The sequence below is a fragment of the Panicum hallii genome, chromosome 7, assembly GCF_002211085.1.
Source record: "Panicum hallii strain FIL2 chromosome 7, PHallii_v3.1, whole genome shotgun sequence".
In the NCBI taxonomy this organism is placed as follows: Eukaryota; Viridiplantae; Streptophyta; class Magnoliopsida; order Poales; family Poaceae; genus Panicum; species Panicum hallii.
This window is the reverse complement of record NC_038048.1, coordinates 10,948,950-10,974,702: the sequence shown is the minus strand read 5'-3', so window position 1 is coordinate 10,974,702 and position 25,753 is coordinate 10,948,950.

Sequence of the window (25,753 nt, the reverse complement as noted above, 5' to 3'; positions counted from 1 at the left end):
CACGTCGAATCGAGTAACAGGAAGAACCAAAATACGAGTGGTGGGAGGTATGTCCACTCTTCGGGCCGATTGGTTACTAGGCTTACCGCTTACTATATTTCGTGGCATGTGGCTAGTACTTTTAAACGCTTAACCACCGCTACCACACACTGCGGCCTTATCTAGTTCAACAACACAGACGGGGTATCATCTCAACCATGATACCTCACCGAAACTCCCGTCCATCATCCTTATATTGATAACAGGAATGTAAACATCACCATCGGCGAGAGTAGTCGTGTCTACGTCACCATCACGACGTTCCCGGGGTCTTCAACTGGTTCTACTCCTTGTTCCAGAACCACTTCGTAATCACGTATTCCTACACGTCGAATCGAGTAACAGGAAGAACCAAAATACGAGTGGTGGGAGGTATGTCCACTCTTCGGGCCGATTGGTTACTAGGCTTACCGCTTACTATATTTCGTGGCATGTGGCTAGTACTTTTAAACGCTTAACCACCGCTACCACACACTACGGCCTTATCTAGTTCAACAACACAGACGGGGTATCATCTCAACCATGATACCTCACCGAAACTCCCGTCCGTCATCCTTATATTGATAACAGGAATGTAAACATCACCATCGGCGAGAGTAGTCGTGTCTACGTCACCATCATGACGTTCCCGGGGTCTTCAACTGGGTCTACTCCTTGTTCCAGAACCACTTCGTAATCACCATCGGCGAGAGTAGTCGTGTCTACATGATATGCAAAACTATAAGTTGAAGAATGCGTATTCTTTTATGTTATTTCACAATAAAGTTGTAATCCAAAGGAAGTAGAATTTATTTAATATTTATATAATCTATTCCTGCACTGGGCAGTCATTTATTGAGTATTAACTATTTTATCTAGATACATTAAACAGTAGGATTAACTACACTAAGTATCTAACTAGTGGCGTAAGGTAACAGGTTGGGTGGGTTTCTAATAACCATATTGAATAGCTTTATCTATTTTTTATACCAAGTATTCATATGAATTCTATAATAATATTAAATTATGGACTTATTAGAATATGTCTAAACCATTTTTGTTGTTTGACACCTAAAGCCTAGGTTGGGATTTTAAAGACAAGTTATACTACTTAAAAACAGAACCCTAGAACATTTTCATAACTTTTGAGCTTTTAAAACTATAGATATTAATTCATTAAGGTTAATCATGCATTATTCATAATTAAACTTGTATATTAAGCAAATGCTACTTAAATAATAGAATAATTATTTTACTTAAATCATACATGCCAAAAGAAAACTAACACCACTGGTTTCACATTTTTATCATTTTTCTATTAATTACTATGCATTATTGAAGTCTATAACCAATTAAACTTAACATTTAAGTTAGAGCATAAAATATTTAGAAACTGAAGTTCATCCCTTAAATAAAGTTGTAGACCTTTAAAAGAAGATTCTAACAAATTTTAGTTTGTATTTTTGTGATTTTTCTTTGAATTGATATAGAATTTCAAAGTGTGCATCAGAAATAACAATAAGAGGTCCTTTCAGCACTATTCACTTGAGTCTAGGATCTTGCAGATAGCCCCCTGGGGTTCTAATTCTTCTAACCCGAGGTCCCTGGGCTAAAGACAGGAACAGAGCAAAGAGAGGACGCCATGTTCCGGCGACGGCGATCGCCGGCGGCGAGGTCCGAGGGCAGGGGAGGTTTCAGGAGCTCACGACGGTTCTGTTGCACTTCGTGTCGAGGGCTGGGGTGGTCGGAAGAGGGGATCCCGACGAGAGCCTGAAACGGCGGCGGAGGGGTCGACGATGACGGCGGTGCTCCGGCGGCTAACACCGGCGAAGAACCTGCACGCAAGAATCAGTGAGATGTGGGGATGGTGGTGATGCTATCAATTGGAAGCATACACTTCGGATTAGGGATGACCGACGGAGACAGGGGTGGCGGCGGCGAGGACAGACGCCAGCGAGTGTCGGGAGGAAGATGTAGGGCACTAGAGACTCCACTGAGTGGTCGTAGAGCTCTGGGGTGATGATGTGGTGCTAGCTAGGGAATCATGGGGGTGTGGAAACTCTTGAATCGTGCTGCCCACGGTGAGGCCGAAGGCGGCGACGGTGGCGCTCGTCGGAGACGAAGCTCTGATTGCAATTTGAAGGCAACAGAGGGTTGACGAGCATGAATGAGCAACGGGAAAGCTTGCATGAGGGTTGATTGGGGCAGAGGATGCTCGGTGTTGGCTGCCCACGGCGATGCCGTGCATTGCCGGAGTAGAAGAAGAACGGCGGCGGTGAATGTGGATCGGGGGCTCAAGAATCGGCAGAGGCTCTGGAGGAATAGGACGTAGAGGTTAAGATGGTGCTGTTGTGTGTGAGAGACAGGGAGTTAAGGCTCCACGGTGGGCTCTCCACAGTGACAAGGAGGTGGCGGCTGGCGGAGGCTTGGGGAAGCAGTGGCACGCGCAAAAGAGGACAGCGGGGAGGGGAAAGAGGTCAGGGGCAAGTGGAGGACGACGCGTGGTAGATGATCCAGCAGGAGGTGGCGCGACGGCGGCGGTAGAGCGGCGGCCAGGGGTGCAGCACTGCCGGCGGCAGGCGAGCAGAGCAGGGGGCACGTGCGGGAGGAAGAAGAAGAGAGGGGAGGAGGTCCGGGGGACTTGTTTGAGGTTTCCAGAAAGTTCAAGGACCTCTAGGTAAACTAAAATTTCTCACTGATATAGAGATCAAACGAGGAAGTGCCCAAAATGAAAGTTGTAGAGTTTTTCAAATTCTACAACATTGCTTTAGGGCTCAAGTTCAGAAATTCACAGTTTACAACTTTTTAGGTTAAGTTTTTGAATAAAGGTAGAATTTGAATTACCTTTGTATTTATCCAAATAAATTCGATCAAATTTTGGGTAGGTTTACAAATTTTCCTGGATTGTCATGATTACTTGTATTCTTACATATTAGTCCTTAAGTAAACCTGAATTTTACTTTCATATTTCAATTATTTCACATGTAAGTCCTTAGATTTTTGTTTTAATCACACATAGATCCCTAGTTTCACACAAAGGTCTATTTTTCTTAGGTTTTAACCCACCTTTTACACTTCCTTCCCTATGGTCATTTAAATTTGACACTTAGTATTATATTTACCCAATTACACTCAAGGATCTGTAGGTTTCAAAATTACAATTATACCCCTGGTTATCTGTACTACTCACATACACCATAACAAGCATGCATATATTATGTTAAAACTTAGTGTCTATGTTTCTAATTATCTGAATGTTACAGCCTAGGCTCGGGGGCTGGCGCCACTGACTACTAGTTGTATCTTGTGCAACACATCTAGCTCCCAGGCTCGGGGGCTGGATACAACACGGCTCTCAGCGAACAAGGTTGGATTTGAGTGGTAATTTAGGGCACTTGTTCGAGAAGTTATTTGTTTAACCATTTTTTAAGGGAATTCATCTCGAAAAATTCGGTTTTCAAATTTCTAAATCAATTTGCCCATCTTAACCATCAAATCTTTACCATCATATATTACATGCCACTATTTTTTGGATCCTTTAATCCAAACCTTGGGGATTTGGATTCAAGGCTCGGGGACTACGGGACACGTGTCATCAGCGACTTATTTTTCAAATCTTTTGGAAGATAAGGGCAGAAGACTCAAGACTAAATTGACTCTCAGCCTGATTTTACTAGTCAACCAAAGGCTCGGGGGCTACTCCATATGGAGTGCGAGTTCAATCGCACCCCATATAAAAGAAGACTTTACAACTACTCGGGGCATGAGCACCTCACAGGCTCAATGCAGCTAAGGAAGTACTCGGAAGACACCTTCAAGATGAAGTTCGGGAGAACTCCAAGACGCCTTCAAAAGTACTCGGAAGCTTGCAGTACTCCACTACGAAGAGCTCGGAGGATTGTCAGACCCAGGCCCACGGGACTGTGCATATGGCTTACATCTTACATGATAAGAGGTGGGACATGGCCCACGCCCTACACCGGTTGTAACTACTCGTAGCGTAGTAGAACTACTCATGCAGTAGTAAAACTAGTCAGAATAGAAGGAAACTACCCGAATACTACTCGAGTAGGACTCCTGGGCTCGTATCCGAATGGGACTTCCATGTAACCCTATCCCCCCAAACTATATAAGGGCGGAGAGGGACCCCCTCCAAACAGGAGATCACCAGATCACCATCTAAGGCAATACAAACCACACAGGACGTACAGTATTACGCTCTAGGCGGCCCGAACCTATCTAAACTTTGTGTTCCTTGCCCCTTTGAGTTTCTAATCTCGGTGACACCCTACCTACAAACTCACCACATCTGGGGTATCCCTTGATGGGCGTGGCAGTAAAACACCGACAACGCCCTCGACACCTCTTTCGTCAGTTACTGGCTTCTGTAATTGAATGGAGTTCTTTAATTTTCAGTAACATAATTGACGAATCTTATTACACGATCTCAATCGATTCCTTGTTGCTTTTGTATCATGTAGAATGGAGATTCAAAGTTTCAGGAAGAATGTGGGTAATATCACTTGGGCTTTATTGACCCAGTGGTTGTGAATTGCGTTACTCTAAAGGACCAACCTCAAGATACATTTAATATCTTATACAAGTTCTTAATCGTTCAGCTTTACATGCACATGATATTGTTTCCTTACAACGTTAATTGAGTGCTTTCTGCCTTATAACCCTTTTACTATTGTATAATTGAATTTTCTTAACCCTAATAAGAGTTGGCTCCGGATAGTCTTGCAGGAATCACTAGATACTATTTGTGATAATTCTAAAATGAGCTTACAATGGTTATGGACTCAATGAGGAAAGATCCAGAAGAGTACAAAAGAATGACTGACATGTTGAAAAGGTAATTCCAATCATCGCACTATTATACCTCAATAACCGTTGCCTTCAAATCATCCGAGAAATATTTTTATTCATTCTCGATCATGCGCAAGGTTTGGAAAAAGTTCTGTGAAAACCATGTAGGTTAATTTAGCGAAGAAATTAAATTGAAGACAGACTTTTCGGTACGTACTGGCATTCTCCATGTTTCATTTGTTTTATTATATATTCATATGGATGCCTGATGGCTTCTTTTCTTTTAAAATATTTGTGGTAAGCATAGAGCAATAATTTATGTGCATACTATGTTTGCGAGAACATTCATGGTCTAGTAGGTCCTCAAAAGATATATACTACTTGGCAAATGGATGTAACTAAAAAACTTTTGTCAATGTTTCAACTAGTTTTGAAATTATCATAATTAATATTTTCACTTATTTAAACATCGATAGGATACGGGATCAGCTCCTTCCACGTGAAAGAGTTGACGCGATTCAAGAAGGCATGGCAGAATTTATTTATGAGCAGGTCATCAACAAAGATGGTGAGTTCTACTATGATTGACACAAATTAGATACAAGGAGTAAATATTAGGAAAGCTGTTATATAAACATTGTTGCACTTTGTATGTAGATATGTATGTATCTATGTATATTTCACTTTTGATGCATTTTAGTGGTGAATTCTACTGAATGAATTCTATATATATGTTAGTAGATTTCATACGCAGCTCGAACATGTACGGATGTATAGCAGTACTATAGAAGAACACATAAATTCAAATACGAAAATACAATTGGAATAAAAAAGAAATGAATGGAAAGGAAAATGGGGAAAAGAAAAAAAGGGAACCTTTAGTTCCAGTTGTTGTAGTCCCGGTTGACTGACCCGGGACTAAAGTCCGTGGCCTTTAGTCCGGGATTGTTGGTCCCGATTGGGAAACCGGGACAACAAGGATTTTCCAACCGGGACAAATCAACGTTTCTATACTAGTGTGCTGACATGGATTGGCTGTGCCAACATAAGCTGGTCTATTTACTCTTATCATCAAGCTGATTGTCAACATGACTAATTCACCATCACTACTAGAAAAAGTTTGATCAGCACCCGTTGGTAAGGTCTTTAGGCACCGGTTTCCCAACCGGTACTGTAAAGCTGAGATTAAAAGTCTCGATCTTCATCACCGGGTAAAACATCCGGTACCAAATCCCCTCTTTTAGTACCGGGTGAAAGTTCCACCCTATACCAAAGCATTTTTTGTTAAAAAATACATTAAACCCAGGAAGAGTCACAAGTCACGCGATTTTTTCACGAGAAATACGCGCGCGTGCGGTGGTTAGGATTTGAACTCGCGACCTCTTGCCTCACGCGTACCTCCCTTACCATCTCACCTAGACATTAGTCGTGATTGAGAGGAAGATACCTTCCTTTTAAAGTAACCCGTGGAGGACACTTTAGTACAGGGTGGTAACACCACCCTGTACAAATGTCTCCAGCCACATTTAGTACCGGCTGGTAACATCACCAGGTACTAAAATTGAGCTTTTAGTACCGGGTGGTGTTACCACCTGGTACTAAAGACCTTGGATCTTTTTATCAACTCGAAAGTACCGGTATGAAGATGACATGGTAATAAGGCTATAATTAGTATCGGATCATCTTTTGAGCTGGACCGATAGCATATTTTTTAGCAGTGCATGCTACTTCACACGTGGAATGAAATTAAGATAGGTATCACCAAACTGTGGGCCTGTCGCAAATCTGTCTAGCTTTCCAGCAAAAATAAATATTTTTGTTGGCACTCTACTTTTATTGACTCTTGTTTTCTTTGTATGGTCCCTACACAGTAATAATGCTTATTTGTTCATCTGCAACACCACCGCCCAACTCTCTTGCCTTGACAAGTTGATATATCGTTGTTATAGACGCTAACGCCTGGATATCGTCCAGAAATTTTAGACATCACAATAATTTGTACAAACACATTACTTGGAGATTATAGGCACTAACGCCTGGATATTGTACACATACCTCTACCTCCTGAAAGAGTACATTCGTTCTCTTCCTTAACAAAGAGCATGTCAAGGATTATGGTTGCAGCTACATGTTCATGGTATCACATAAGAAGTAGCACCTTCTTAACACAAATATAACCTTCCTATCCCACAAAATCAGCCACCTCTATATGTAGAAACTGACACCAGAGAGATCATGAACTGGGAACTAGTTGTTTGTATCACCACCACTACCTCCGTCGTCTCCTCCCCCATGACTGCTGTACTGATCTCGAGGGATAGCATGGTGGTTGTCCACGGTGGTTCCACCACCAACACCAAGGGTGGGCTTCACGTCTTTACTCTCTCCTGCACCCTTGTTCTCGATCATTCCCATGCCAGAGCTCACCAAACCATGGGCAACCATGCTAAATACAAGAATGATAGCAAAGAACTTGGTGCTTGCATTCATTTCCTCCTTCAAGATGACAGATCTTATTATTAATTAGGACAGAGAGAAATTAAATATCCACAAACTAAACATGCTCAGGATTCTAATTTTCATAGATGTACTGCAGATGGTTGTAATTAATAAGCATGTAATACCAAGCACGAGGAGACAAACCTGGAAAATCGATCTCCGATGGCGGAAAGATTGGAAGGAAGTGTGGCTTCTACTATATACTGTTTCTTGAAGGCTATGGTTTGGTCAGGCATGCTTTATATAGTGAGATTAAAGCAAGGTAACGTTGCATAAAGAAAACATTCATGTATCCAGTGAATTAAAGTTTATTTTTTTCTTTCCTTTGGGACCAGTAGAATCCGTTAGTGCAAAATGACAGCCAAACTACAACCTCTCTTTTACTGTGGCCATTAACATAAAATAGTCACCAATATCTTTATTCTAATAACTGCGATGACTGCGCTGCCAATCAACGTCGAGGAAATCTCAAATTAGGCATAAATCACACCACACTAGCGACAGTATTTCCCACTAAGATAGTGGTTGGTGCTTTTCATTGCAGCGACTTGATATTTTATTACTGGTGTGGATTAACGCTGCCCAAACTTTACTCCGACCATTTCAATCGGCCACTAGAAATGTCAAGCTCAACTGATCTAATTATACAGGTAAAAGTAGAAATAATAGTAATACCCACTTAACGCATTATTAGCTGTAGCTAGCATTATTGTTTCACTGAGTTACATACTATCCAATAATTTTCGAGATGAATGGAAGATATGACACATGTGGCCAAAGGTAGGATCATTATTATTGTCTTATCCCAAAGAGAAAATTTATGTTGGTTTCAATTCTATACCCGCCAAAGTAATGTAGTATTTCATCCTAGTATCCAATTTCCTCTCCAGTGACAATGTACGTGAATCATTTAGCAAGAACACTGTTTAGTCTATCTGAATCCCCACTGTTTAGCCTCCACCTTCGAAGTTAGCATATGAAATGACTAACGAGGAATTGCATGCACACGTGAGAAAGGAGGTTACTGATACTTTGCACCGAGGAAGCCTAAGCCGAAGCAACCAGTAGATCCAGGTAGAAGTTCTTCGTAACCATGTGCCAACCAAGGGCGAAAGAAACGCTGTCGGATTTCTGTGCTTTCTCATCTCCTCTTTTGGTTTGTATCATGTGTAGGATGAAGGTGCAAGAATGCCGAAGAAGGGGTTACTATAACATCGGCTTCATGAACTCGGATATTATAAATGAGAATAGTGTACTCAAATGGCCAAATCGGACCGATATGGGCAGAATACTTGTACATTCATTCTTTTGATGTACAACTTCAAGTAAGCCCTTCGACTCTTTTCTCCATGCCTTCAATTTGATAATAAGTATATCAAACATTTTATCTATATATGTGTATCAACAGCTTTCGCTGGATCTTGCTCTCTATCGAGATTGATCGATCCCGAGTTGTGGTGTTCGACCCTAAGAAAAAAACCAATAGAAGAATATCAAAATCTCATAGATATCCTCCAAAAAGCATGGGCTCGTTTCCTCAAAAAGCACATAGGAGTCACAGAGGACACGGGTGCGCTTTATATCAAAACGGACTTTCCGGTATGAATACAATTCGCACATCTAGTTCCATTTCTTTAAACCCCATTATTATTTCATAAGCCCATGTGTGTGTGTGTCTATATATAGGATGAGTCCGATCTACACTCGCGTGTAGCTACTCTCACCATCAGTATACTCCTGTGCATATGTCTGCATACTCATTTAACACTTTGAGTATGTTCATATACTAATTATAAGATACTTCAAAAGGATATATACAAAAAATTTCAAAAGCACCCCTATTTTTTAAATATATTATAATTATACCTTAGTATTCATATATAAAAATTAGTATGTCCACATACTGTATGTATGGTCATATACCCAACGTATATACCATCATAGACGTTCTAGTATGATCACATACTTCATGTACATGCTCTTCGTTGGGTCAGATATGTTCTACGTCATGAGATACATCATGACACACATGTGGGAGTAGTTACAAGTGCACGTAGAATGATTTTCCCTATATATATAGTGTTTGAGATAGCGGAAGGAAATAACTTATGCGGGTACTATGTATCTGAGTTCAACCACACGTTTTGCGGTCCAAAGAAAATGATGCAAAAAGAATTCGATGTACGTAAAAAATGATGTTTGCACGTGACAGATCTTGCGAAAGAAAAACAACCTCATGGAACCGGAAAAAATCAGGGCCATTCAAGAAGCACTATGTGGATTCCTGCTCAATGAGGTTATAAATCCCATGAGAGAATTTTATTCAGATCATAGGATAAGTTTGGGTCAACTTGATCCAAATAGGGCCGATGACGACCGGTAAGGAAACAACTTGTGCCACTACTTGTAATCTTAAAGTGTATACAAATTGTATATATATATAATATATATATAGTCGTCTTTGCTATACTAGATACGAATACAAATTAAATACAAGTACAAATGCTAGCTATACACAAATATGAATTCAAATTAAAACTAAAAAGGAAAAGAAAAGAAAAGAAACAAAAGCAAACATATAAAAAAATAAAGCATTTAGTATCGGCTGGTTATACAAGCCAACTGCCACCCTAGACGCCTTGCGTGGCGAGCAATTTAGTACCGGCTGTTGTTTTCAGCCGGTACTATACCACCCGGACTGTACCTAGTGAAGCAGTTTTTGGTGGGGTAAGGTTATTACCACTCCAACTGAGTAATTATATAACTTCCTGGAAAATTCTGCAACACGTGTACGCATATCAGCACTGCTAAATTAAGGCTTAAATACTCACTCCATCCCAAAAAATACAACTCTTACTTCCCGAGGAGTCAAAAAATTCAAAATTTGACCAAATTTATATAAAAAATTATTAACATTTATATCTCCAAATATATTTAGTATGAAACTATCTTACATGATTAATCTAATGATACTTAATTAGTAACATAAATATTAATAATATTTTATATAAATTTTGTCAAATTTGAAATTGTTTGACTTATCGGGAAGCGAGGACTACATTCTTTTGGGGACGAAGGGAGTATTGTATAAACTGGCAAACAATGTGCGGTAGGTACAAGTATGTCTGCATTTTTCTGGTCACTTCCCCGGTTGAGTTAACGGGGAAGATGGCAGAGTTTTATATAGTGGCAGAACTGCTTGAATTATTCCGGCTCCGAATCACCCTACCCTGCCCCGAATCCCCCATGTGGCAGAACCGCTTGAATTATTCCGGCTCAAGCGCGCTAGTCCTCACTTAGGCAGGCAATAGAAGCTCAGCGCACTTCAAACGGAACAACTCATTGGTCTGTCGGGTCACCGCCCGATTCAATCACGATTACACAGGATCGATGTAGGTTTACCTCGCATGAAGATGAGTCCAGCCTTACAACAGCTCGCAACTTTTACACCACAGGATAATTAAATATTATTACACAGAGATTTTGTTTCATCCTAACTACTACAAATTTATACAAGTATTATTTGAAATTTCAAGTTTACCAGACAGTATTTAGAGTTAGCAGCGGAATAACAACGCGACTACAAACATCGCAGAGGTAGGCACCACACTTAGCCCAACGTATGGCGTTAGTCTGAAGGGTCATTGCCGTCCGGGGACGGATCCCATTCCACGGACCAGCCAAGCGGAACAGTGCCAGGCCAATTCAGACTATCCACTTGGGTCACGAACGACATACCTGAAAACCATATTACTAGCAAGGCTGAGTATACTAATAGTCAGCAAGGCTTACCTGATATTGGGTATACTTAGCCCATAACTAGACTATGATAGGTTGAACGGCTCTAGTTTTTTATGCTAAAAAGCAACAAAGAGTATGTCCTTACTTTCATATATTAGCTTTCAGATTCTAGTTTCTTTTAACCATTCTAGGTAAGCACCTATATTAGTCAAGCAAGGTAGATATTAAGCATACATCAAAATTATTCCATTAACTGTTACTGTTATTACTCTATGTGGCAGAAGTATCAAGCAGTCTCAATTTTCGTGAGAAACGAACGATTCTGAATCGAATTTCATAACCTTGTAAGGGATCCTAACTCACACACTCGGAAACTTAACTTTCCGGGCAACCGTTCCCATCTTATTTCGGGTCGTGGATCAGGACCACCACAAGCGACTGCAGGACAACACGCACATTCACTATGCGGGATGTACGCCTACAGCGCAACTGTATGGCCGTAGTCCCATCCGCTACGCGAAACGTATTCCCACACGTCGGTGTGTGTGTGTGATAAAAAACAAAATTCAAGTGGTGGGGTAAGTCCACTTGCCGGGCCAATCAGGTAATAGGCTTACCGCGTACCATATTTACGGTATGTGGCTAGTACTTTCAAACACTTGACCACCACTACCACACACTGCGATCTTATCAAACTTAAATCAACACAGATAGGGTATTCTTTTAAGTCATGATATCATACATAACCCCGTCCGTTATCCTTATAGTGATTGCAGAATGGTAAACAATCAACTCCTATATCGTGCGAGTGACAGGAAATCACTCGACTTCTGCCAGTCCTATTAGCAGAGCATCTATTCGGTAAAGACTCGGGAAAAACATTACATAGGTTCCTACATTTCATGCATCTAGGGTTTCATTACAACTCCTAAAACTTAATGCACAATATATAACATAATAAGTGCATAATTTTAAAAAAACTGGGTTATGCACCGGGGCTTGCCTTCTTGGGTGGGGCTGGGGTTAGGAATGTCAACAACTTTTGAACTTTGGTTCGGGGTTTCAGTAAGATCCTCGGCGATCTTCACTTGGTCTTCAGATATACCCTGCTCGGGTTCCGGGACCAATTCGTACGTTCCGTCTTCAAGCGTCATCGATTCTACATGATATGCAATGATTTGAATTAAGTGATCATTAAATCAATAACTTTCCTTCACGATAAAGTTGCAATCTAAAAATTCACATTCAATACATCAGAAAACAATGGATTTGAATTCCAAGAATTCAAATTTACTTATTATAAATTAAACCAATTAACTTTACTAGCATCATAATTAATTTCTATAGCTTCAAGCATAGGAGTACCGAGGCTAGGAATTTAACTACATACACCTGAAGTTAATACAAAACTTCTGTTAATTTTTCATATTTTTAAACCTAACAGAATAGGGTATAAAAATGAACAAATTCAAACTTAAGATAACAAGTTTTATTTTAGTTTGAAATTTACAGAGGCTCTGGCTTTGAATTTTGGTGAGTGTGTTTACTTCAATTAGATGAGCTTGCCATAAAGTTTTCATAAATTTTTGAAAGCAGAAACTAAGTTATTTGAATTAAATGCGAATTTTAAGTTTAGATCAAAATCTTGAGTTAAACAGTGCTATAAAATTATTCAAAATTTATTATGAATTACTCAACATCAGAAAAACACATTGTCGGTACATACAGATAGGGGTACCTCCTGCTAGGGTGTCCAGGCCCTTGGCTTCTCATAATCTATGCTCCCCCTCGTCTCTGGGGCACGCGGCATACGACCTCCGGGCCTGACAGCTGGGGGCGCGGTCTCCGGACCCTCCCCCCGTGGACCGTGAGGTCCGGGGTCTACTGCACACCTAGACGGACGGGGAGCCCTCGGATAGCCCCTGCGGACCCGGTCTCCCCTGGGAGGTCCGGGGCCGCCACGTGTGATGGCCGGCCCATCACAGGCCAGGCCACTCCGGCCGGCCACGGGGGCCCCGGACCCCTCTTTCCCCCGGGAAGGGGTCCGGAGCCGTCACGTGTTGCCCGGAGGAAGGAGCGGGGCTGACCCCGCCGCGTGCCTGCGGCCGGAGGCCCCTTACGGGTCGCCTCTCCACCTACCAGCATTTAATGCGGTAGCTGGGTCGGGCGCGCCAAGGTCAAAAGGTGCGGCCTGCCACTGACACACGGGGCAGGTAAGCTGACACCGCCCGTTCTGAAGGCGGCGCGTCGTATCACCGCGCACAGTACGCGGACTGTGTGCAGTCCCGTCACGGCGCTGCGCATGTGATGATGGCCTGTAATAGGCGAGTCAAGGCGTGCGCTGTAACAGTGCGCGCGCCACAGGACGGCCCCGTGTCGCCCACTGACCGAAGGTCCCATCCCAACAGTGACAGCACGGCTTCACTGTTGGGTAACGCTGACGCCGGTCACTGTACAAGACAAGGCTGTACGCGGCCATATCCTGGCTGTAGATACGCACATCAACTTCTCGATTGAGAGAACGACGGAGAGGAGCTGGAGTTGAAGATCTCTATGACTCTCGTAGAACAGCTCCTGCTGGCTGGACCCACATGTCGGGGTCCCGCACAGTGTAAGCACTCCCCTTGAACTATAAAAGGGAGAGTGCACTCGTTAGAAAGGGAGGTTCAACAATCAGAAACACAGCCGATTCAACATCAAAGTGGACGTAGGGTATTACGCTCCGGCGGCCTGAACCACTCTAAATCTTCTTGTCCTTCCTGTGTTCATCTGTCCACTGACCGAGCGCTCCTAGTCTCCTCCAAACCCATCCTTAACTAGGATTAGGCGGGTGCTTTCCGCCACCCGGCTGGAGAATTCCTTCGACATTTGGCGCGCCAGGTAGGGGGCCAAGGTTTGGTTTTGCGCTCGGTCGATTTCCACGACTTCAATGGCGCAGGAAAATGGTCACCATGACCTCCTGATCGGTGAAGAAGTGGCATCGACAGCGCCACACGCCTCGCGCCGTCACGCCTCCAGGGTGGCTCCGCGTGCTGCTCCACCATGCGCAGCGGAGCGGGACTCCGTGGCCCAATCGGTGCTCCCACCGAGTGGGCCCCTCATGGCAGCCAGGGAGTTGCTCCGCAACCCCCCTGGGGAAGCGGCGTCGCCAGACGCGCACAGACAATGGCGTGACGACGTCGACCGCCTCCTCAACCTGGCACAGGCTTCCCCAGGTTCAGCGGGGGGGTCTGTATCCAGGCAGCGCCGTCACCAGGGCGGCGCATCCGGATCTGTGCACTCACCATCAGTAAGGAGTGCACGGACCGAAGACCTCCGGGCAGAGCTCAACCGCAGGCATGCGGGAGAGGATGCCAGGATCTCCATCGAGCGAGCACGCAACCGACGGCTCAACATTGAGGGTAGGGTTCTTGCGCCCGAGCTCGATGCGGCTGCGACCAGGCCGCAGGAACTCACCCAGGCGCCGGTGACGGGAGTGGGCTGCGCGGCGCTCGCGGACCACCTCCGCGCGGTCGCCTGGCCATCCAAGTTTCGGCCGCACCTGCCGGAAAAGTACGATGGGACCTCCAACCCGTCAGAATTCCTGCAGGTCTATGTCACCGCCATCACGGCGGCTGGAGGTAACGAAGCCGTTATGGCAAGTTACTTTCATGTAGCCTTGACCGGGCCAGCCCGGACCTGGCTCATGAACCTTACCCCGAGATCCATCCAGTCCTGGGGTGAGCTCTGCGCACAGTTCACTGCGAACTTCGCCAGCGCGTACCAGCAGCATGGCGTGGAGGCCCACCTCCACGCCGTGAGGCAACAACCCGGGGAAACCCTCCGGGCCTTCATCTCCCGCTTCACTAAGGTACGTGGAACCATCCCACGTATCTCCGATGCATCCATTATCACGGCTTTCCGACAGGGGGTCCGAGACGAGAAGATGCTAGAGAAGCTGGCGACCCACCAGGTGGAGGCCGTCACCACCCTGTTCGCTCTGGCGGACAAATGCGCCCGAGCTGCAGAAGGCCGTGCGTGGCACTCTGCAACTCAGGCAGGACCTGCTCAAACGAGCGGGCCCAGTGTCGCTGCCCCTGGCAGCGGCAAGAAGAAGAACAAGAAGAACCGTGGCTTCGACAAGTCACGGATCGGGAATCCGGCCATTGCGGCTGCAACGACCGGAGGCCAGAACTCCCGTGGCAAGCGCCCACGACAGCAGCGCACCGACCCCGGGTCGTGCCCTGTCCATCCAGGGGCTCGCCACAGCGCTACCGAGTGCCGCGAGATCCAAAAGCTCGCGGAACGCCTCAGCAAGAGGCGTGACCAGGCCTCCAAGGAAGGCTCCTCCCCTCCGCGGCGGCCCGGCAAGGAGAAGGCCTCTGATGCCGACGCCGCTGCGACCGAGAGGGAGTTGGGGTATCAAACTCCCAATAAAGACCTCAAGGGACTTTTTCAACAGACCGATTCCGAGTCCGGTGGGGACGAGCGCCGCAAGAAGCTGTACGTTATGTACGGCGGCAGCTCGGAGCTCGTCTCCCGGCGGGACGTCAAGGCCCTTCGCCGGGAGGTCCTCTCGGTGAAGCCAGGGGTGCCGAAGGCGGCGCCCCATCAGCGGTGGAAGGGCACTACCATCTCCTTTGGGCCATCTGATTGCCCAGATAACATGGCGGGTGCTGGAGTGCTCCCGCTCATTACAGCACCCACCATTGCCAATGTTCGCCTTCACCATGTGCTGATCGACGGCGGCGCCGGCCTAAGCGTCATCAGCTATGCAGCGTTCAAGCACCTGCAAATCCCGGAGTCCAAGCTGGCTCCATTGCGCCCATTCTCAGGAGTGGGCCCGGATCCCGTATACCCGGTGGGGACCATCACCCTGCCGGTTACATTCGGGACGGAGGACAATTTCCGTACCGAGAACGTCCAGTTCGAGGTTGCGGAAGTTAACCTCCCCTTCAACGCCATCATCGGCAGACCGGCCCTGTACCGGTTCATGGCCGTCGCCCACTACGGGTACCTGGTCCTGAAGATGCCTTCTCCGGTAGGCGTCCTCACTGTCCAGAGTGACCGTGCCGCGGCCGTTGTGGTGGTCGAAAAGCTCCATGCACTGGCTACGGGGCATGCCCCTGTAGCAGGCGCCCAGGGGTCCGACCCCTCGACCTCACGTGCCAAGGCCCTGGCCAAGGCACCAAAGGTCCGTCCGTCCGACACGGACGACGTCCCCGTGAAGACCGTACAGGTCGGAGCGGAGACCTCCCAGACCACCCGCATCGGTGGCAACCTGGGAGAGAAATAGGAAAGCGCGCTCATCGCCTTCCTCCGGGCAAATGTTGACGTGTTCGCCTGGGAACCGTCACAAATGCCCGGGATCCCTAGGGAGGTGATTGAGCATCATCTGAAGATCCACCCCGACGCCAGGCCGGTTCGGCAGAAGCCACGCAAGCAGTCCATTGAGCGGCAAAACTTCATCCGTGAAGAGGTCCGCAAGCTGCTGCAGGCTGGCTTCATCGAGGAGGTCTACCATCCTGTATGGTTGGCCAACCCGGTCGTGGTCCCAAAGGCTAACGGGAAGCTTCGGATGTGCATCGACTACACCAATCTTAACAAGGCATGTCCAAAAGACCCTTATCCACTCCCGCGAATAGATCAGATTGTAGACTCCACCTCCGGGTGTGATTTGCTGTCCTTCATAGATGCTTATTCTGGTTTCCACCAAATCAAAATGGCTAGTGATGATAGGAAGCACACAGCTTTTGTAACAGTGGATGGTCTTTATTGTTATATAGTCATGCCTTATGGATTGCTTAATGCACTACCCACCTTTGCTCGTGCAATGAACATCACTCTGGGTGATTTGGTTAGAGATATAGTCGAGGTGTATGTTGATGACATTGTTGTCAAGACTAGAGAGTCAAATTCCCTCTTAGAAAATCTAGCTCAAGTCTTTGACAAGTTACGAGCGACCTCCACCAAGCTTAACCCCGAGAAATGCATCTTCGGCGTGTCGGCGGGAAAGCTCCTTGGTTTCCTGGTCTCCCACCGGGGGATCGAGGCCAACCCGGATAAGGTCCGGGCGATTGAAGCAATGAGACCCCCGGCGCGCCTCAAGGATGTACAGAGGCTGACAGGGTCCCTTGCTGCCCTCAGCCGCTTCATTTCCAAGCTGGCGGAGAGGGCGCTTCCCTTCTTCAAGTTGATGAGGGGGTCCGGCCCATTTGCATGGACCGAAGAGGCAGAACGCGCCTTCCGAGAGATGAAGCAGTACCTTACCTCCTTGCCGGTCCTAGTTGCACCGGACCCAGGAGAGACACTGTTTCTTTATCTTGCAGCAACGACCGAAGTGATCAGCATGGTGCTGGTCACCGAGAGGTCCGAGTTTCTCTCGCAGGGGGCCCCCGTGGCCCCCCTGTAAGAGAAGGAGGTCCGGCCTCCCCCACTCCAGCAACCGGCCCTACTTCGGAGGGTCCGGCCGGGTCCCGACCCGGAGAGGGGCTAGGCAGCTCGGGGGCCGACGGGTCCCCAGCACAAATTGAAGGACCCAGCCCACTTGGTAGAGCCAGGACCGTCCAGAGGCCGGTCTACTACGTCAGTGAGGTCCTTCATGAGGCAAAGGCCAGGTATCCTGAGACGCATAAACTCCTTTATGCTATACTTGTCGCGTCCAGGAAACTCCGCCATTACTTTCAGGCCCACAAGATTGTGGTGGTGACCTCCTATCCATTGAGGGGCATCCTTCACAACTCCAACGCCACAGGCAACATCGCCAAGTGGGCAGCAGAGCTCGCCGGCTTCCAACTCGACTTCCAGCCGCGTCATGCCATCAAGAGCCAGATTCTTGCTGACTTCATCGCGGAATGGACGCCTGCACCAGGTGCCCCCGGGGGACCGGACCAAGGGACGGACCCCCCATGTCCGGAGGTCAGGGCTCCGGTCTTCACCGGACCTCACTGGACCCTCTTCTTTGACGGGTCCGCCCGTAGCAAGGGGGCCGGCGCAGGCGTGGTCCTCATCGACCCACGTGGCGAGCAGTTAAAATACATGGTGCGCCTCGAATTTGAGGCCACCAACAACATGGCGGAGTATGAGGCCTTAATCTTTGGGCTCACGGCGGCTCTGTCCCTAGGGGTCCGAGAGCTCCTGGTCAAAGGGGACTCCCAACTCATCATCAAGCAAGTCCGGGGGGAGTGTTGCTGCAACAACCCCCAGCTCGCAGCCTACCTCATTCATGTGAAGAGGCTGGAGAAGGACTTTGGTGTGCTGGAACTGCAACACGTTCCACGCGAAGGCAACACAGCAGCTGATGCGCTCTCCGCGAGCGCATCGACTCAGGCACCCGTGCCTGAGGGCGTCTTCCTGAGACGTCTGCTGAAGCCTTCCGCCCAGTCTGCCGACCTGGGCGAAGGGGGTCGGACTAGCACCTCGACGCTAGCGGTCCCGGCGGCAATCCATCTGTGGTGCCCGCCTAGGGCTGTGTGCTCCCTTGAGGGCCCCGGAGAACCCAGGGAGCCACACCCAGCTTCTCAGGAAGGTCCCGATGCATGGATCTCTAAGGTCCGGGACTACCTGAAAGATAATTACCTTCCTGAAGATCAAGCATCTGCCGAGCGCATTGTCCGGATGGCTAAGCGATACGCAGTGGTAGAAGGGGATCTCTACCGCCGTGGCGCCAACGGCGTCCTCATGCGGTGCATCACCCAGGAAGAGGGCCGCGACTTGCTTGCGGAGATCCATGGAGGCGAGTGCGGAAGTCATTCTTCATCCCGCACGCTGGTTGGTAAAGCTTTCCGGCATGGCTTTTACTGGCCGACAGCGCTCCAGGATGCAGCCGAGTTGGTAAGGTCCTGCAAAGCGTGTCAGTTCCACGCAAAGCAAGTACACACTCCAGCTCAGGCTCTGCAGATGATTCCTCCCTCTTGGCCCTTTGCGGTATGGGGGTTGGATATCTTGGGACCTTTCCCTAGGGCCGTTGGCGGGTACCGGTACCTCTATGTTGCCATTGACAAATTCACTAAGTGGCCGGAGGCAACCCCAGTGGTCAACATCACCAAGGCGTCAGCAACTGCTTTTCTCAGGTCAATTGTGTGCCGGTTCGGGGTCCCGAACCGCGTCATCACAGACAATGGGACCCAGTTCACGAGCCAGTACTTCCAGGAGTACTGTGAGGATATGGGCATTCAGCTCTGTTTCGCCTCAGTGGCCCACCCCAGGAGTAATGGCCAGGTTGAGCGGGCCAACGCTGAGATCCTCAGAGGACTCAAGATCCGGACCTACTGTGACCTTGAGAAGCATGGCGCAAGGTGGATTGAAGAACTCCCAAGTGTGTTATGGGGAAACCGGACCACACCCAGCCGGGCAACAGGGGAAACCCCTTTCTTCTTGGTTTACGGGGCCGAGGCGTGCCTTCCCCCGGAGATCACCATGGGCTCTCTGCGAGTCCGGTCCTTTGATGAGGGAATGCAGGAACAGGAGCGTCGCCAAGATGTTGACCTCGTCGACGAGCGCAGATGGCGAGCAGCAGTCCGAAACGCACGGTACAACCAAGCGCTTCGGCGCTACCACCAACGGTTTGTGCGCAGTAGGGAGCTCCGGGTCGGGGACCTAGTCTTAAGGCGGATCCTGAACCGAGAAGGTATGCACAAGCTCTCTCCCAGCTGGGAGGGGCCCTTCAAGGTGACAAAGGTGTGCCGACCCGGATCTGTTCGTTTGGCTGCGGAGGATGGAATGCAGCTACCCAATCCGTGGAACATTGAGCACCTCCGTAAGTTCTATCCCTAGGACCTGGTTGAGAGGAAATTTTTCCTTTGTAATTGGTAGCATCACCGTGCGGACCAGGGCGGTAGAGGTCTCCCCTCGTAAACCCGACCCCTGGCGTACATCGCACAACTCTTCTGTACCAATTCATTAAGGAAAAATTTGTTCTTAGTGTGTCCTTGAATTCTATGCGATTCTATTTTTCTTCGCTTCTTGTCATGCTAACCCCCCACGTGTTCTTCGCGTCTGTGTCGTGCCCAAAGCCTTCCTTAAGTTGATACGCTACGTCTCTGCCTGGGGCCTCTGTTTCGAAGGAGAAAAGGAACCGGGCCCCTGGGAACTGGCTTCAGGGAGACGTACTCGCCCTTTGCTGGGGTCCAGGGTTGTGTAGCCGCTTAGCCTGGTTCCGTACCCTAAGCCTACACGCTCTGCCCTCTTAGGGTGAGTACCGTTGTACCTCGAACCATGGACCCGGGGGCCGGGACCCCTTTTTTATTCCCTAAAACATAGGTCCTAGTGCTCTGACTTGCTACGCAACTTAGGAGGCCTTCGCTGGCCAGACTGAGATCCCGTGGGGATGTCTACTAAGCGTCGATCTTAAGTCATGTGCAGGACCTCGGTTCTATGGCAGCTAGTCCCGCCCTATCGCGACTATCTCCCAGGGGGCCACGGGACCTTGGTGTACTCAAGAACACTTTACGGATCGACAACCAAGAAAACAGCTAAGTTTTTCGTGTTTTTCGCAAAAAGTAGGCGCACGAAATACTTAAGTGCATCACTGATAATATACACAACATTACATAAGTTATATTACAAAAGAAATAACAAAAAGATGCTAGCGCTACTGCTCTGGAGCTCCGGAGGCACTTCCACTCTCTGTAGGTTCGGGGCGTCGCCGGAGGCGGGCCGCGACCATGTCCACCGCCTCCTGGACCCCTTCCCGCGCGGCGGCCGCTGTCGCCCGGAGGGGTCCGACCAGGACAGGAGTCAGTTGGACGGCGGGGTCGTGGCTCCGGAAGCTGGTGAGGATGTACTCCGCCATTCCCCGAGCAACCGCTCGTCCCTCTATCTCCAGGAGGTCCTGTATGCCGCCCTCCACGTCCTGTAGCCGCCTGGCGGTGGAGTCCAGCAGCTGGAGTGCGGCGCCGAATGGTGAAGGCGCCTCCGGCACCCAGATGGGGTTGGCTCCGAGTGCCTCTAGCAGAGGATTCACTGCACCAACCCATCTTGTTAACCGGTCGATGCCGGCGCGCTGCTCCGCCAGGAGCCCCTCCACCTTGGCATCCCTCTCCCGTAGGGCCGCCTCACGCTCCTGGAGCCTTCGGGTCCCGGCGGCCAGCTCCTCCTCCACGGCTTCTTCTCGCCTTTGGAGCTCTTGGAGCCGGGCCGCCTCCCCTGCTTCTCGGGTGGACAGCCCCTCTTCTCTCTTTGCTACCGCCGCCGCCAGATCCGCAAGGGTGGCTTTTTCCGCCTCGACCACCGCAGACGCTTTCCTGGCCTGTGCCACCAGCTCCCGGGCAGTCCGTTCTCTGTCTGCCACCGCCTGCTTCATCTCCTCCACAGCAATCAGCCCCTCCAAGGCTTCCGCTTCCCGCCGCGTGGCTGCCTTCTCCCGCTGGAGCGCTGTTGCCTCTCGGTCGCGCGCCTCCTCCAGCCTCTCCTGAAGGATTTCGCGCTCCAACTCGAGTTTGGCGCGCTCCTTGGCGTGATAGGCGGAGGCGGTGTTGATGCGGTCCCCCAGGCGGACCTCCCAGTCGGAGAGCCGCTGGCGCTCCGCCTCCAGCTTCTCCCACTCCCGACGCATGCCAGCCTCTAGCTCCAGTTGAGCTTGTTGGCATTTGGCTATAAGCCGGGGGAGTGGGACCTCCGCTGTGCTTGGGAGGAGATACCTTCCCAATACCACCTCCGGTTCCTCCTCCGCTGGTGGTCCGGCGCTACTGGCGACTTCGGGGGCCTCCGGAGCCGCAGCCTCTGCAACCTCCGGAGCCGCCACCTCCGCTGCCTCCGGAGTCGCCACCTCCGCTGCCTCCGGAGTCGCCACCTCCGCTGCCTCTGGTGCCGCCGTCGCCGCTGCCTCTGGCCTGGCAGCCTCCGCTGTGGCAGCGACCCCCTCAGCTACCGGCTCGGCTGGGGATGGCCCGACCTCGGCGCCCGGCGCTGTTGCCGGGGCCTCTGCCACCGCAGTAGGCCTGATCGCCTCCTCTTGGGGGGCGGCTTCTGGACGTGGCGGCATGGTAGCCTCCAGCTCCGGACCACTGGGTCCGGAGGCTTCTGGGGCTGCTTCCGGCAGAGGCCCTGCTGGAGCCGATGCTGAGGACTCCGGCGCTGGCTGGGGGCCGGGTCCCCCAGTTGGAGCATTTGAAGGTTGCGCCCTGCCATACCACCTGTTTGATTAAGCACCTGAAGCCAAGAAATGAAATGGAAAACCCAGACAAAGCCACTTACGGGAAGTCGTACCACTCCCATCTGCCCCGGGCTGCGGGGGGAATTTTCCTCCCAGCCGAGGACCCCCCGGACCCTTGGTGGGTGTCCCTGGCCGCCGGAGTTTCTGGTGGCGGTGAGGGGGGTCCTGGATAGGCCTCGGGCGGTGGAGGCGGTGTCGCCGGACGTCGCCCTGGAGGCGGTGGCGGAGGAGACTGTCGTGTCCCCTCTCGCCCCCTCTCCGGTTGTCGGTATTGTGGCGCAGGAGGTGGAGTTCTTCTCTGCTCCTCCGCCGCTGCCGTCTTCTGGCGCTTCGGCGCCGGTTCTCCAACAAAGGAACCGTCGCCGCGCTGGAGCCTCCGGGACTTGCTCCCTTCAGCTTGGCTGCGCCACTCAGGTGCCGTCCCCTGAGCCTCATCGCTCCTCTGGGCCGGGGCAGCACCTGCACTTCCTTCTTGCCGGCGTTCTGGCGCCGGCGTTTTCTCCTTTCCCTTTCCGCCGGGGGCCGGACCTCGGGGTCCCGGCTCCCCGGCACCTTCACTGGGGCGTTGTTGGCGACCCGGAGAGGCACCTGGGATCTGGAGCCCACGGTTAGGGTCTCCTCCCAGCTGCCGGACCGCCAGGCCGCCCTCGTCCAGGGTCGGCATCGACGCCAGGACCGATGACCGCAGTGCCTGGTCCTCGCACAGGGCTTTCACCCCGCTCGGGAGGACCAGGGACTCTGGAACGAACACCTCGCCGGTCATCGCCCGGACCGCCGCCTCCAGCTCCGCCCTGGTGAAGTCGCCGCCGGGCCCGCGCGCGATCCTACAGCAGTCGTTTAGCCCCGTGTACACATAGGCCATCCGGGACCGCTGCTGCAGGGGGGCGATTCGCCGCTTCAAGAAATCGCCCAGCACCATCATGGAGGTCAGGCCGCTCCTCGCCAGCTTCTTGATCCGGTTCAGTACCGGGTCGAGTTCTGCTGGTATTGTTGGCCTGGCCTTCCAGGTGCTCCGGTCGCTTTGGGGGCCCCCCGATGGCAGCTCCAGGCGGTCGTGAGGCTCGTCAGCCACGATGACCCAGCCTTCACGCCAGTCCTCCCACTTGGAGCTGGAGAAGGCGGCGATGTAGGCACCAGCCATCCCGTGCCGGAGCTGGAAGTAGTAAGCGCCGATCTCGCCGCGCTTCTTCCCGGTCCCGACCAGGGAGTAGAAATGTTTGAAGATGGTGGTGCAGGGGCGCACCCCCACGAACATCTCCATGAAGTGGGCGAAGACCGCCGCAAGGAGGACGGAGTGGGGGGTGAGATGATGAAGTTGGAGGCCAAACTCCTCCAGGAGCAGGAGGAAGAAGGAGGAGATTGGAGGAACCAACCCGCACATAATGTACGAATTGAAAAGAACGAACTCCCCCGCGGCAAGGTCGCGGAGGGGAACCTCGCCGGCCCTGACCTTCCCAGCATTCGCCGGCGCGGTCCACCCCAGAAGGCGCCGCACCGCGTCCAGCTGATCCCGGGTCTGGAAGCGGCGCGGGCTAGGAAGTGAAGCCATGGAGATTGACGGGGACGGATCGCAAGGGAGCAGGAAGGAGAAAGAATGCCGAGCGCAAGGAAGCTGGATGCAAATGTGCGTGCGGAGACGATGGGGCGCTACGGCGTTTGTCGTTGGCAAGGGCGAAAAGGTAGCCGATCCCTTCGGAGCATACCTTTTATGCAAAAGCTGTTGCCCTCTCGAGTTCCGCGGCGACCGAGGAGAAGTCGAACGGTTGCCTACACCGGGCTCCCTCCTCTCACACCCAATGACTGGTGGGCCCGGGCCCGCCAGTCAATGGCGTGGCCGCTGGAGGAAGGGGAGAAAGGTAGAATCCGAACCGCCCGAGCCGCGCGGCGGGCTCGAATGAGACAAGAATCTGAACCGTCTGACGCGCGCGGTGCGCGCGGAGGACGGGCCCTACAGGAACCCCGCGATGGGCAAAAGGACATCCATGCCCTCACCTAGGCGGGAACGAGCTGTCCACCCGGCGCGATGCTGGGATTTGGCCCCACCTGCGGGTTCATTCCTCTCCCGAGGTAGGCCCGGGGGCCTCTGTCGGTACATACAGATAGGGGTACCTCCTGCTAGGGTGTCCAGGCCCTTGGCTTCTCATAATCTATGCTCCCCCTCGTCTCTGGGGCACGCGGCATACGACCTCCGGGCCTGACAGCTGGGGGCGCGGTCTCCGGACCCTCCCCCCGTGGACCGTGAGGTCCGGGGTCTACTGCACACCTAGACGGACGGGGAGCCCTCGGATAGCCCCTGCGGACCCGGTCTCCCCTGGGAGGTCCGGGGCCGCCACGTGTGATGGCCGGCCCATCACAGGCCAGGCCACTCCGGCCGGCCACGGGGGCCCCGGACCCCTCTTTCCCCCGGGAAGGGGTCCGGAGCCGTCACGTGTTGCCCGGAGGAAGGAGCGGGGCTGACCCCGCCGCGTGCCTGCGGCCGGAGGCCCCTTACGGGTCGCCTCTCCACCTACCAGCATTTAATGCGGTAGCTGGGTCGGGCGCGCCAAGGTCAAAAGGTGCGGCCTGCCACTGACACACGGGGCAGGTAAGCTGACACCGCCCGTTCTGAAGGCGGCGCGTCGTATCACCGCGCACAGTACGCGGACTGTGTGCAGTCCCGTCACGGCGCTGCGCGCGTGATGATGGCCTGTAATAGGCGAGTCAAGGCGTGCGCTGTAACAGTGCGCGCGCCACAGGACGGCCCCGTGTCGCCCACTGACCGAAGGTCCCATCCCAACAGTGACAGCACGGCTTCACTGTTGGGTAACGCTGACGCCGGTCACTGTACAAGACAAGGCTGTACGCGGCCATATCCTGGCTGTAGATACGCACATCAACTTCTCGATTGAGAGAACGACGGAGAGGAGCTGGAGTTGAAGATCTCTATGACTCTCGTAGAACAGCTCCTGCTGGCTGGACCCACATGTCGGGGTCCCGCACAGTGTAAGCACTCCCCTTGAACTATAAAAGGGAGAGTGCACTCGTTAGAAAGGGAGGTTCAACAATCAGAAACACAGCCGATTCAACATCAAAGTGGACGTAGGGTATTACGCTCCGGCGGCCTGAACCACTCTAAATCTTCTTGTCCTTCCTGTGTTCATCTGTCCACTGACCGAGCGCTCCTAGTCTCCTCCAAACCCATCCTTAACTAGGATTAGGCGGGTGCTTTCCGCCACCCGGCTGGAGAATTCCTTCGACACACATGGTTAAAAAAATCTAAGCATGAAAGCATCATCAACATGCTTGAATAAATTTACTTCATTTCAAGCTTACTTTGCACAAATTTAAATGAGTTCAAGTTAGAGTGCTGTACTGATAGTGAAATTTGCACACAAGTTCACTCATATCACATACAAGTTGCATACCAAAAATTACATGAAATAAAGCTAACATGTAAAAGATACCTACAAGATTTACTTTTGCTAGAATTTAGAATAGAACTTAAAATATTAAGTTTCAAACTAAACTTCAGTAACAAAAGTTGTAGAACTAGACTCCTAGAGTATAACAGAA